This window comes from Somniosus microcephalus, chromosome 6 (genome assembly GCF_052327205.1).
Source record: "Somniosus microcephalus isolate GS21.2 chromosome 6, FLI_Smic_1.0, whole genome shotgun sequence".
Taxonomy (NCBI): domain Eukaryota; kingdom Metazoa; phylum Chordata; class Chondrichthyes; order Squaliformes; family Somniosidae; genus Somniosus; species Somniosus microcephalus.
The window spans coordinates 238,301,765-238,314,345 of NC_140992.1; the positions used below are offsets into that span (position 1 = coordinate 238,301,765).

Genomic DNA, 12,581 nt, shown 5'->3' on the forward strand with positions numbered 1-12,581 from the left:
CCTGTTGCCTTCTAATATTGGAAATACTTGACCGTTCAGAAGAGTCCGAGCCAGTCAATGAGATATTAAACATGCATTTATCATTCCAGATCTAGCATCATCAACAAAAGTGACCAGCAAATTTTTAAACAATTTCCACACTTGTGCTTTCAATCTATTGGACAGAATAACACAGTAAACCTCAACCCAGGGACAAAAACAATGCTAGTTCTGTTAAAGGGTTCGGACCCAAAATGCAAAACTTGTCTTTTCTTTTTGCAGATGCTGACTGACCGGCTGCATATTTCCAGCATATTCTTTGTTAAAATTCATATTTCTTGCACAGAAATTAAGTTATTGAACAGCTGGAAAGTCACTGGCCCGCCAATTAAAAAAAAAACAAAATGTACAAAACATGCATTCGTTTATGTATCTGTACAAAGACTTCACAAAAAGGTCAGCTGTGTATAAAGTACAGTGCAGTACATGACATTGGAATGCATTCAATAGGCCCTTGGAATTACAATACTCCCACTTTCACTGACCCATTGCTAAAAAGGTGCAGACTTCAGGAAGCAGACTTAACTCTGAATTAATTTTGAAGCCTTTCAACCTCTAACCTAGCCACTCCCCTGACTTACTGGGTAGAATTACAGTAAACAATGTCAAAATTCAATTCCGTCATATCAGATCTAACTGCTGTACAAAGTTAGATCACTGATGTGCTTACGTTAATTATTTTATACTCCTCTTCCTGAGCTTTTGTTGCAGGTCTATTCAGACAGTTTGCTTAAAAGGGGTGATCTCCCATAGTCTGAAGCCAATTCTAAGGCCTGAACAATTCGCAATACAACACTGCAGACAGGCAGATTGACTGCTGAATAAGTTGTCCATTAAACTTTCATTCACTCCATTCCAGGCCAGCTCAATTTAGTTCTAGATTATATAGTCTTGTTTCTAGTGACCATCTGTAGTGCATGAAAAAGTATCCAGCATACTTCCAAGTGTTCCACATACGAAGTTTCTCACACTTATACCTGATAACAACTATCTGTTAACTATCTTTTTTTTATTCGTTTATGGGATGTGGGCGTCGCTGGCAAGGCCAGCATTTATTGCCCTAGAGAAGGTGGTGGGGAGCTCCCTTCTTGAACCACTGCAGTCCATGTGGTGAAGGTACTCCCAGTGCTGTTAGGTAGGGAGTTCCAGGATTTTGACCCAGCGATGATGAAATATCGGCGATATACTTCTAAGTCAGGATGGTGTGTGACTTGGAGGAGAACTTGGAGGTGGTGGTGTTCCCATGCGCCTGCTGCCCTTGTCCTTCTAGGTGGAAGAGGTCACGTGTTTGGGAGCTGCTGCCGAAAAAGCCTTGGCGAGTTACTGTTACAGGAAACTTTCTGGTATCCGGCACTGACAGGACCGAGCTGGTGCCGGCCCATCAAAACTGCCGGAGAAACCAGCGCTAATGTTAAAACATACGGAGCTTCTGAGCTCCGTCTGAAGCAACAAACCCTGTTGCTTAGCAACAGCTTCAAAACAGTCGGCACAGCTTGCAAGCGTCTCTGTAGCTAAGCAACAGCTTCAGCTAGACGCTTGCAGAGCCATGACTGGAGAAAAAAAGCAACGAAAAGTAAAAAAACTTATCTGAACCGACTCCTGAATTTTGCCAGTGAATAGAGCGTTCCGGACATTTAACCTCTGTTTAAACGAAAGTTTCCTGTAACTTAACTATGCCGATTTGCTCAAATACTTTTCCTTACCCTCTGGAACAGGAATAAAAACTCTACATAAGCCCAGTATTGTTGAGCCCTCAGAGTGGAACTGTAAAATTCATGCTGTCCTTTGGCTGTATCATCCATGGGCAGAGTTAGCATTCAGATCTATGCTGATGGTACACAAGTCTGCCTCTCCACCACTTCACTTGACCCTTCAACTGTCTCTGTGTTGTCAACTTGTTTGTCTTACGTCACATCCTGATGAGCACAGCTTCCACCAGCTCAACACTGAAGCTTCCAACATAAACTCTGCTCCTTTGTCACTGCCTCTTTCTTCGTCCCTGACCACTCACTCAAGCTGAACTATAGAATTTGCACCCTGCTCGACCCTAAGCTGGGCTTTAAACCACATATCCTATATATAATCAAGATTGCTCACTTCCAACTCTGCAATGTTGCCCGTCTCTGCCATAATCTCAGCCCCTCCTCCGCCAGTGAAACTCTTAAACGTATCTTTGTCACTTCTAGATTCAACTACTTTAATGCCCTAATAACAACAGAAAATGCTGGAAAAACTCAGCAAGTCAGGCAACATCCGTGGAGAGAAATTTGAGTTGACGTTTCGGGTTTGACCCTTCTTCAAAACTGGAGAGAAAAGGAACTAGATCGAAGGCAGGGCTGCGATCGGACAAAAGAATAAAAGAACCAAAAGAAGTAAAAGAGATTAGAAGCTAGACGAGATGGTAATAGGCTGTGATTAGGTGTAAAGTGTACTGGCAGGGCAAAAGATAGCTGCCAGGTGTGAGAGAGAAACAAAAGGAAAGGGGGGGGGGGGGGAAGGAAAGGAGTGGAAAAATATAAGTGAAAATGAAATAGGGGCCGAGGTTATGATCTGAAATTGTTGAACTCGATATTGAGACCGGAAGGCTGCAGAGTGCCTAATCAGAAGATGAGGTGCTGTTCCTCGAGTTTACGTTGAGCTCCCGTGGAACAGTACAAGAGGCCAAGGACGGTGAGGTCCGAGTGGGAATGGAGCGGTGAATTGAAATGACAGGCGACCGGAAGCTCGGGGTCACCCTTACGGACTGAACGGAGGTGTTCCGCAAAGCGGTCACCCAATCTGCGTTTGGTCTCCCCAATGTAGAGGAGACCGCATCGTGAGCAGCGAATACAGTATACTAGATTGCGAGAAGTACAAGTAAATCGCTGTTTCACCTGGAAGGGGTGTTTGGGGCCCTGGACAGTGGGGAGGGGGGAGGTATAGGGGCAGGTGTTACATCTCCTCCGCTTGCACGGGAAGGTGCCAGGCGAAGGGGAAGGGCTGTTTGGGGTGATAGAGGAGTGGACTAGGGTGTCTCGGAGAGAGCGGTCCCTGCGGAATGCTGAAAGGGGAGGGGAGGGGAAGATACGTTTGGTGGTGGGATCACTTTGGAGGTAGCGGAAATGCCGGAGGATGATCCGTTGAATGTGGAGGCTGGTGGGGTGAAAGGTGAGGACAAGGGGAACCCTATCGTGGTTCCGGGAGGGAGGGGCAGGGGTGAGGGCAGAGGTGCGGGAGATAGAACTGACACGGTCGAGGGCAGTGTCAACCACGGTAGAGGGGAATCCTCGGTTGCGGAAAAAGGAAGACATGTCTGAAGCACTGGTGTGGAAGGTGGCATCGTCGGAGCAGATACGGCGGAGGCGGAGAAACTGGGAGAATGGAATAGAGTCCTTACAGGAAGCGGGGTGGGAGGAAGTGTAGTCCAGGTAGCTGTGGGAGTCAGTGGGCTTGTAGTAAATATTGGTCGATAACCTATCCCCAGAGATGGAGACGGAGAAGTCGAGGAAGGGAAGGGAAGAGTCAGAGATGGACCATGTGAAGGTGAGGGAAGGGTGGAAATTGGAGGCAAAGTGAATGAAATTGTCAAGTTCGGGGCGAGAGCAGGAAACGGCACCGATACAGTCATCAATGTATCGGAAAAAGAGGTGAGGGAGGGGACCCGAGTAGGACTGGAACAAAGATTGTTCCACATAGCCCACGAAAAGGCAGGCATAGCTAGGACCCATGCGGGTACCCATGGCAACACCTTTGATTTGGAGGAAATGAGTGGAGTTAAAGGAGAAGTTGTTCAATGTGAGAATGACTGTATCGGTGCCGTTTCCTGCTCTCGCCCCGAACTTGACAATTTCATTCACTTTGCCTCCAATTTCCACCCTTCCCTCACCTTCACATGGTCCATCTCTGACTCTTCCCTTCCTTTCCTCGACTTCTCCGTCTCCATCTCTGGGGATAGGTTATCGACCAATATTTACTACAAGCCCACTGACTCCCACAGCTACCTGGACTACACTTCCTCCCACCCCACTTCCTGTAAGGACTCTATTCCATTCTCCCAGTTTCTCCGCCTCCGCCGTATCTGCTCCGACGATGCCACCTTCCACACCAGTGCTTCAGACATGTCTTCCTTTTTCCGCAACCGAGGATTCCCCTCTACCGTGGTTGACACTGCCCTCGACCGTGTCAGTTCTATCTCCCGCACCTCTGCCCTCACCCCTGCCCCTCCCTCCCGGAACCACGATAGGGTTCCCCTTGTCCTCACCTTTCACCCCACCAGCCTCCACATTCAACGGATCATCCTCCGGCATTTCCGCTACCTCCAAAGTGATCCCACCACCAAACGTATCTTCCCCTCCCCTCCCCTTTCAGCATTCCGCAGGGACCGCTCTCTCCGAGACACCCTAGTCCACTCCTCTATCACCCCAAACAGCCCTTCCCCTTCGCCTGGCACCTTCCCGTGCAAGCGGAGGCGATGTAACACCTGCCCCTATACCTCCCCCCTCCCCACTGTCCAGGGCCCCAAACACCCCTTCCAGGTGAAACAGCGATTTACTTGTACTTCTCGCAATCTAGTATACTGTATTCGCTGCTCACGATGCGGTCTCCTCTACATTGGGGAGACCAAACGCAGATTGGGTGACCGCTTTGCGGAACACCTCCGTTCAGTCCGTAAGGGTGACCCCGAGCTTCCGGTCGCCTGTCATTTCAATTCACCGCTCCATTCCCACTCGGACCTCACCGTCCTTGGCCTCTTGTACTGTTCCACGGGAGCTCAACGTAAACTCGAGGAACAGCACCTCATCTTCCGATTAGGCACTCTGCAGCCTTCCGGTCTCAATATCGAGTTCAACAATTTCAGATCATAACCTCGGCCCCTATTTCATTTTCACTTATATTTTTCCACTCCTTTCCTTTCCCCCCCCCCCCCCCCCTTTCCTTTTGTTTCTCTCTCACACCTGGCAGCTATCTTTTGCCCTGCCAGTACACTTTACACCTAATCACAGCCTATTACCATCTCGTCTAGCTTCTAATCTCTTTTACTTCTTTTGGTTCTTTTATTCTTTTGTCCGATCGCAGCCCTGCCTTCGATCTAGTTCTCTCCAGTTTTGAAGGGTCAAACCCGAAACGTCAACTCAAATTTCTCTCCACGGATGTTGCCTGACTTGCTGAGTTTTTCCAGCATTTTCTGTTGTTATTTCGGATTTCCAACATCTGCAGTATTTTGCTATCGTACTTTAATGCCCTACCTGTTGGCCACCCAATCCCCTCTCTTTAGAAGCTCTAGCCTGTCTAAACCACCACCACATGTCCCATTCTCTGGAACTCTTTCCCTGGACCTCTCCTTTCACCTTTAAAAATCTTTGCAAAACCTTCCCTTCTCTTCAGCCTAGCTTTCTGCACCATTTCCTCATCTCTTGATTTCTGGCACAGCATTCATTCCCAATTGTAATCAGTGAAGCACCTTGGGATGTTTCTATTAAGGGTGCTGTAGAAATTCAAATTACTGTTGGTGAAATTTTTTTTAAGAGCAACACTGCTCTGAGGTCCTGCACTGAACAAGTTGAAAAATGCAAAACTGATTGAGAGTATCGTGCTCAAAAACTCAATTTGGGGATGTTCTGCCCAATAGAGTAACCCTCACCAGAAGCCCTTGAGTGTGAGGAACATCAGTGCTGCTTTGTCTTGTGAGCACCAATGAAGATTTATTTTTACAAATCAGGCTTCCTTAAAGGTTTAATATACTGTTTGGAAAACAATTCTGAACATACGAAAAGCTAATTTGTTGATTCCTAAAATTTCCAAATACAGCTAGAAATGCTGCCAAATAGTAATCACCAACTCAGCCCAATCTGCATTGGAAAAGGATAGCAGGCCAATTGAAAGAATCTACTAGTGATCCTGTCCTTCAGACTTGATCCATCCTAACTTCTATTACAAAGTACAGACAATCGTCTATTATTACTTAGTTACCGCTAAAGGTTTCCAGTGTAAAAAGTGGGTCACTCAACACTGGGTCCTTCAGCTTCTGCACTTCTTGCTGTCACATGGGCATTATTGCTGTAAACACATTTTAAAAGAATTAATTAAAGCCCAGTTTGTATTTTCTTTTACAAGTACAAACTATTCGCAAGTTCAACATAGTAAACAAAAGATTTCATCTCCCCCCCACCAAAGTTCATGCCAGAGGTTATGAGAAAACGCTACCAGAACAATACCTGCACTGTATTTTAATGGAGATTGCATTTCTAATTTTTCTGTAACTTTACAAACACTTTGCAATGGTTTTATTAGACAAAAGGCCGAGATGAACAACTGCCAGCCTGTTTCTATGGGTCATTATAAATCGGATACCACTACAGTGTCCATTAAACTACTAGAAAGGGACCCTGAATCACATTCTCCAAATTCTAACATTATTCCTGCCTCATGAGATTTCAACTAAAAGACACGATGGGAACAAAAATATTATACTTTTGCAAAACAACAAAATCTCTCACTAAATTGAACAGTTCAAGGAAAGTGAATACAGGAGTAGTGTGACGAGGTGGGAGAGATCAAGCTTACTGTTCTCATGTAAAAAAAAATTGCAATTGAAAACCTGTGAAGTAAATGCTTGTAGTCACAATTCCAATCTGAATTAAAACTTTAAAAAAAAAATGAAAATAAACAAACTTTAATGGTAGAAACAATGAAAAATCTCTTTGGTATGGAAAAGGTATCAAGAAATAAATGATTTAAGAACAAAAAGTGATTCACTGCATAGATTAATAAAATGTCTTAATTTTTCAATTACTTGCTGTTCTCACCACATCACATGCTCGACAGTTCCTCAAGGGTTCAACAATTCAACCATAAAGTCCAATGGAACAATGTCTATATGATTTAGAATAATTTAAAAGCAAAATCTATCACGAGATTAGCAGCTGACCAAGTACTCAGCCAAACCAGAGGAAAAAATGTTTTAATCCTTCCCTACGAGGGTGACCACCAACTCCTCCTGTAGTTTGGCTGGACATTCAGCCACCCAGTAATTAACATTCCAAAATGAGTGAGCTTGATGGGCAACTGTAAAGGTAGGCTTACAGATTTCAACATCTAACGCACGTTTAATAGATGAGATTCCTCTGAGGATATATATTTCAAATTTTACAATGCAGATACAGGGAACTTTCGTTGGAAAAAAAGGAATCTTGTGAATAGGATCTATTTTTAATGCAGGGCTGGCATCACCAAATTTTGCGAGGCAAGCCGTTCGCCTTGATTTTCATGCAATCAGTTTGTGAAGTATGTGCAGGGAGGCAGGCCTATATGGCAATTGGCTGGGAAGCACAATCTTAAGAAAGCAACGGCTCTTAAAAGGGTTGTTGTTCATCACTAGAAGGGAGTGGACTGTTTTCGTAAATAAATCTGGGTGTGGAAGGAGTTTCATTGCTTTGAGGCTCTGTGTATATTATTAGCTTTGAAAATGTATGCAATGTGGGCAGTGGAGAAAAAAAACTTCCTCCTTTCCAGACAAGTTGTTGGAGGTTCTGGTACCAGAGGTGAATGAAGGAGGACAGTTGTTTTTGAAGTTGAAGACCACCCTCCAGATAAATCACAATTCCAACATGGACGGGTGAAGATTGCAGAGCAAGTTAATGTAGTTTGCAAACAGCAGTTGTTCAGTGGCATCAGGACTGTCAAAGTTAAGTGTACTCAACAGCATCTATATGATTATTTCCTCAAAGAATGCATGGAACAAATCTAAATCTGCAACTGCAAAGCACGGTTATGACCTTTGTCCCGTTTCTCAACACTGATACTTTGCACAAGAGCTGTAGGGTGTCATTCTAGTGGGACACACAACCATTCAAAGTTCCATCCATAAAGGTTACGGCCACAATAATCGGCATGCATGGTACTTTGCAACGCCCTCAAACAGAGAAGGAAGGTGGCTTGGCAAAGTGTTGGTGTTTGGGATCCTCATATATTCATAAATTCGGAGTGCTCCCAGGTGAATGTAGTATACAATCACAAGGGGGACTAAGACAGAAGGAGGTGACCGTGGCCCTTTTTAGGCCATGAATCTGTGGAATGTACAGGTGAGGACAAGTTTGGAACTGTGATGCCACCAACCACCAAGTATCATTGGTCATCTTGCTGAGATACCCAGCACCTGGCAAGAAAAGGTAGCAAATGAGACAGCTTCCTCTCAGAATATCCTCAGATCTAACCACACCATCCAGGCTCCTCAAACGATTAATGAAGTGCCAGAGATTGGACAGGTACTGACAGCCACTATGTAGCTAACACATGACTTCAGACATCGCATGAGCCCACACCCAAAGGTTCAACACCACCACCACCAACCCTACAGCGCCACACCACCCAACAGCAACCTACCACAACAGTTGCTCTTCCCACCCAGGAACCTGTTAGACATAGCCTTAGATTATGTAATAGAACAAGAAAACCTTATAGGGTCACCAAATGGAAACAGTGATTAGAATTAGAGCACTTGATAGATCACTAAATCTTCATATTTTTATTACTCTTTAGTGCAGATACTGTTTGTTGCGGAAGGTCAAAGAAAGTTATCAAGTGCTGGGAGGGTCTTCAATGCAAGCACTGTTTTTCCAATGGCATCTTGCGAGAATTACCGGACAATGTTCTCAATCACAAGAGTGTCACACCAAGCCCGGCCAGTACATCAGCTACGACCCCTCCTCTTCCTGAGGCCTGAAGTCCCACTGGCCTCAACATCCTGCTGCAGTGTCACTCCTTGTTGGATGGCAAATTTATGCAGGAGGGCTCATGTCTGCTACCAGCAGCGCATATGACCAGCTGTTTTGACAAAATTGTCACCACTTTTCTGTTTCTTTATCTGAAGCAAATATTAACAGCAATGAGAGCATTCAGTGAAATGCTAACTTGCCTGAGTGTGTTTACATTATTTGATTAAAACCATCCTCCGCCTGCTTCACGACAACATGCAAGCCGTGATCCTGACCAACGGATCCGCCACAGGCCTGAAAGGGGAAAAATTCAAAGATGTTGAGGAAAATAAGTGTAGGGTAGTATAGCACGAAGGGGCTTGGTTTACTCTCCGGGCAAGGGTCAATATAATACAACACAACATTTCAAAGACGGAATAAGAGCTGCCAGCCTCGCAACAGATAATGCAGAAGCTGTGCAAACAGACGACCTCAGCTTAAACCACAAGACAAGGCCAGACATCAAATGAGACACAGGAAGAACAAATCACAGATATAGAACAAAGACAGGGACGATAGGGTTGTGTGAGACCGTAGCTGCAGGGACACAGGGGAAGAAATTAAACAATGCAAAGATTAGAAGTTGCAGCCTCAGCTTTACTAAAATGATTGCTTTACTAAGATGATTAATGCAGTTATTTTTGAAATATAGGCGAAGACAATGTGACGCGATTTAGGTAACCAATCAGTAAATGTGCAGTCGGGGTGCAACCCAGTCAGATTACTAGAAAGAATCGTGCACGAGGTCAACCATGTATACCTATGTGTATAAATGTTTAACAATTGCTGTAGCAATTTGGATGAGTCTGGCTAAGACAGGGCAGACGGTCTCCCCACTCGTGCGAATAAAGACGACTTGAACTCTCGATCTCAGACTTGTGTTGAGTATTTAAAATTACTCCACAACAGACCCAATTCACGTACGAACCGGGGTCAAGCAAGGCTGTGTCATCGCACCAACGCTCTTCTCGATCTTCCTGGCTGCAATGCTCCATCTCACCCTCAGTAAGCTCCCCGCTAGAGTGGAGCTAATATACAGAACAAACGGGGAACTGTTCAACCTCCGTCGCCTCCAGTCCAGATCCAAGGTCGTTCCATCCTCTGTCATCGAATTACAATATGCAAATGACGCTTGCGTCTGCACACACTCTGAGGTCGAACTCCAAACCATTGTCAACACCTTCACCGAAGCGTACGAGCAAGGGCCTTACACTAAACATCCGTAAGACAAAGGTCCTCTACCAACCTGCCTTCGCCACACAGTACTGCTCCCCGATTATCAAAATCCATGACGAGGCCTTGGACAATGTGGACCACTTTCCATACCTCGGGAGCCCACTGTCAACAAGGGCAGACATCGATGACGAAGTTCAACACCGCCTTCAGTGTGCCAGTGCAGCCTTTGGTCGCCTGAGGAAGAGTGTTTGAAGACCAGGACCTCAAACCCAGCACCAAGCTCATGGTCTACAGAGCAGTAGTGATACCCGCCCTCCTGTATGCTTCAGAGACATGGACCATGTACAGCAGGCACCTCAAAGCACTGGAGATACTACCAATGCTGCCTCTGCAAGATCCTGCAAATCCATTGGCAGGATAGGCGCACCAACGTCAGTGTTCTCGCTCAGGCCAACATCGAAGCTTTGACCACACTCGATCAGCTCCGATGGACGGGCCACATCGTCTGCATGCCCGATACGAGACTCCCAAAACACGCACTCTACTCGGAGCTCCGACACGGCAAGAGAGCCCCAGGTGGGCAGAGGAAATGCTTCAAGGGCACCCTCAAAGCCTCCTTGAAGAAGTGCAACAGCCCCACCGACACCTGGGAATCCCTGGCCCAAGACTGCACAAAGTGGAGGAGAAGTGGAGGAAGGCACCGAACACCTCGAGTCTTTTCGCCGGGAGCAAGCGGAAGCCAAGCACAAACAGCAGAAGGAGCGCACAGCAACCTAAGCGCCCCACCCACCCGCCCCTTCAACCACCGTCTGCCCACCTGTGATAGAGACTGTAGGTCCCGCATTGGACTCATCAGTCACCTGAGAACTCATTTTTAGTGTGGAAACAAGTCATCCTCGGTTCCGAGGGACTGCCTAAGAAGAAAATGTTACACACAATGCTGTTATGATAATGAGCTACGGTTGCAAAATATAGCAATGTAATGATATGTGTACAAACGTGTCACAAACACATTTTTACTGAGTGGAAATGAATTTGGTTGTGATCTACCAAAATTCCCTGGATTCTGGAGAGGTCCCAGCGGACTGGAAAACCACAAATGTAACGCCCCTATTTAAGAAAGGAGGGAGACAGAAAGCAGGCAACTATCGACCAGTTAGCCGAACATCTGTCATTGGGAAAATGCTGGAGTTCATCATTAAGGAAGTGGTAGCAGGACATTTAGAAAATCATAAAACAATGCTGACTCTGCTTGACTATATTATGAAAGGGAAATCATGTTTGACAAATTTGCTGGAATTCTTTGAGGATGTAACGAGCAGGGTGGATAAAGGGGAACCAGTAGATGTGTGTATTTGGATTTCCAGAAGGCATTCGATAAGGTGCCACATAAAAGGTTATTACACAAGATAAGAGCTCACGGGGTTGGGGGTAATATATTAGCATGGATAGAGGATTGGCTAACTAACAGAAAAGAGAGTTGGGATAAATGGGTCATTTTCAGGTTGGCAAACTGTAACTAGTGGGTTGCCACAGGGATCAGTGCTGGGGCCTCAACTATTTACAATCTATATTAATGACTTGGATGAAGGGACCAAGTGTAATGTAGCCAAATTTGCTGATGATACACAGATAGGTGGGAAAGTAAATTGTGTGGAGGTCGCAAAGAATCTCCAAAGGGATATAGATAGGCTAAGTGAGTGGGCAAAAATCTGGCAGATGGAGTTTAATGTGGGAAAATGCGAGGTTATCAACTTAGGTAGGAAAAATAAAAAAGCAAATTATTATTTAAATGGGGCGAGATTACAAAATGCTAAGGTACAGAGGAATCTGGGGGTCCTTGTACATGAATCACAAAAAGTTAGCATGCAGGTACCCCAATCTTCAGGATTATTGCTTTTTCTGGCCAATTTGTATGTCCTCTCCTTGGATCTTATGTTATCCCTAATTTCCCTTGTTAGCCACGGTTGAGTCACCTTTTTTGTTTTATTTTTATGCCAAACTGGGATGAACAACTTCTGTAGTTCATCCATTCGGTCTTTGAATGTTTGCCATTGCCTATCCACCATCAACCCTTTGAGTGTCATTCCCCAATCAATCCTACCCAACTCGCTCCTCAGACCATCGTAGTTTCCTTTATTTAAATTGAGGACCCTAGTTTCTGAGTCAACTACTTCATTCTCCATCTTAATGAAGAATTTGATCATATTATGATCGCTCTGACCCAAGGGGCCTCGTACAAGATTGCTAATTAATCCTTTCTCGTTACATAATACCCAGTCTAAGATGGCCTGATCTCTGGTTGGTTCCTCGACATATTGGTCCAGGAAACCATCCCGTAAACACTCCAGGAATTCCTCCTCCACAGTATTGTTACTAATTTGGTTAGCCCAATCTATATGTAGATTAAAGTCACCCATGATGACTGCTGTGCCCTTATTGCACGCTTCTTTAATTTCCCTTTTAATGCCAGAAGGTCGTAAATCTTTGAAATTCTCTTCCCCAGAGAGCTGAGGAGGCTGGGTTATTGAATATATTTAAGGTGGGGATAGGCAGATTTTTGAACGATAAGGGAGTCAAGGGTTATGGGGAGCGGGCAGGGAAGTGGAGTTGAGGCCAAGATCAGGTCAGCCA

General features: G+C 45.3%; 1 protein-coding gene and 1 long non-coding RNA gene across 2 annotated transcripts in view; one reads left to right on the forward strand and one right to left on the reverse strand.

The window, feature by feature from the left end:
• The window catches only part of slc7a5 (solute carrier family 7 member 5), a 73,887-nt gene that overhangs the window by 35,996 nt on the left and 25,310 nt on the right, over window positions 1–12,581 (reverse strand). The window lies entirely within an intron of this gene.
• The window catches only part of LOC147116555 (uncharacterized), a 38,129-nt gene continuing 32,402 nt past the window's right edge, over window positions 6,855–12,581 (forward strand). Inside the window, exon 1 of the long non-coding RNA XR_015078836.1 lies at window positions 6,855–7,091. This is a non-coding gene — a long non-coding RNA (uncharacterized LOC147116555). The remainder of the gene's footprint in view (window positions 7,092–12,581) is intronic.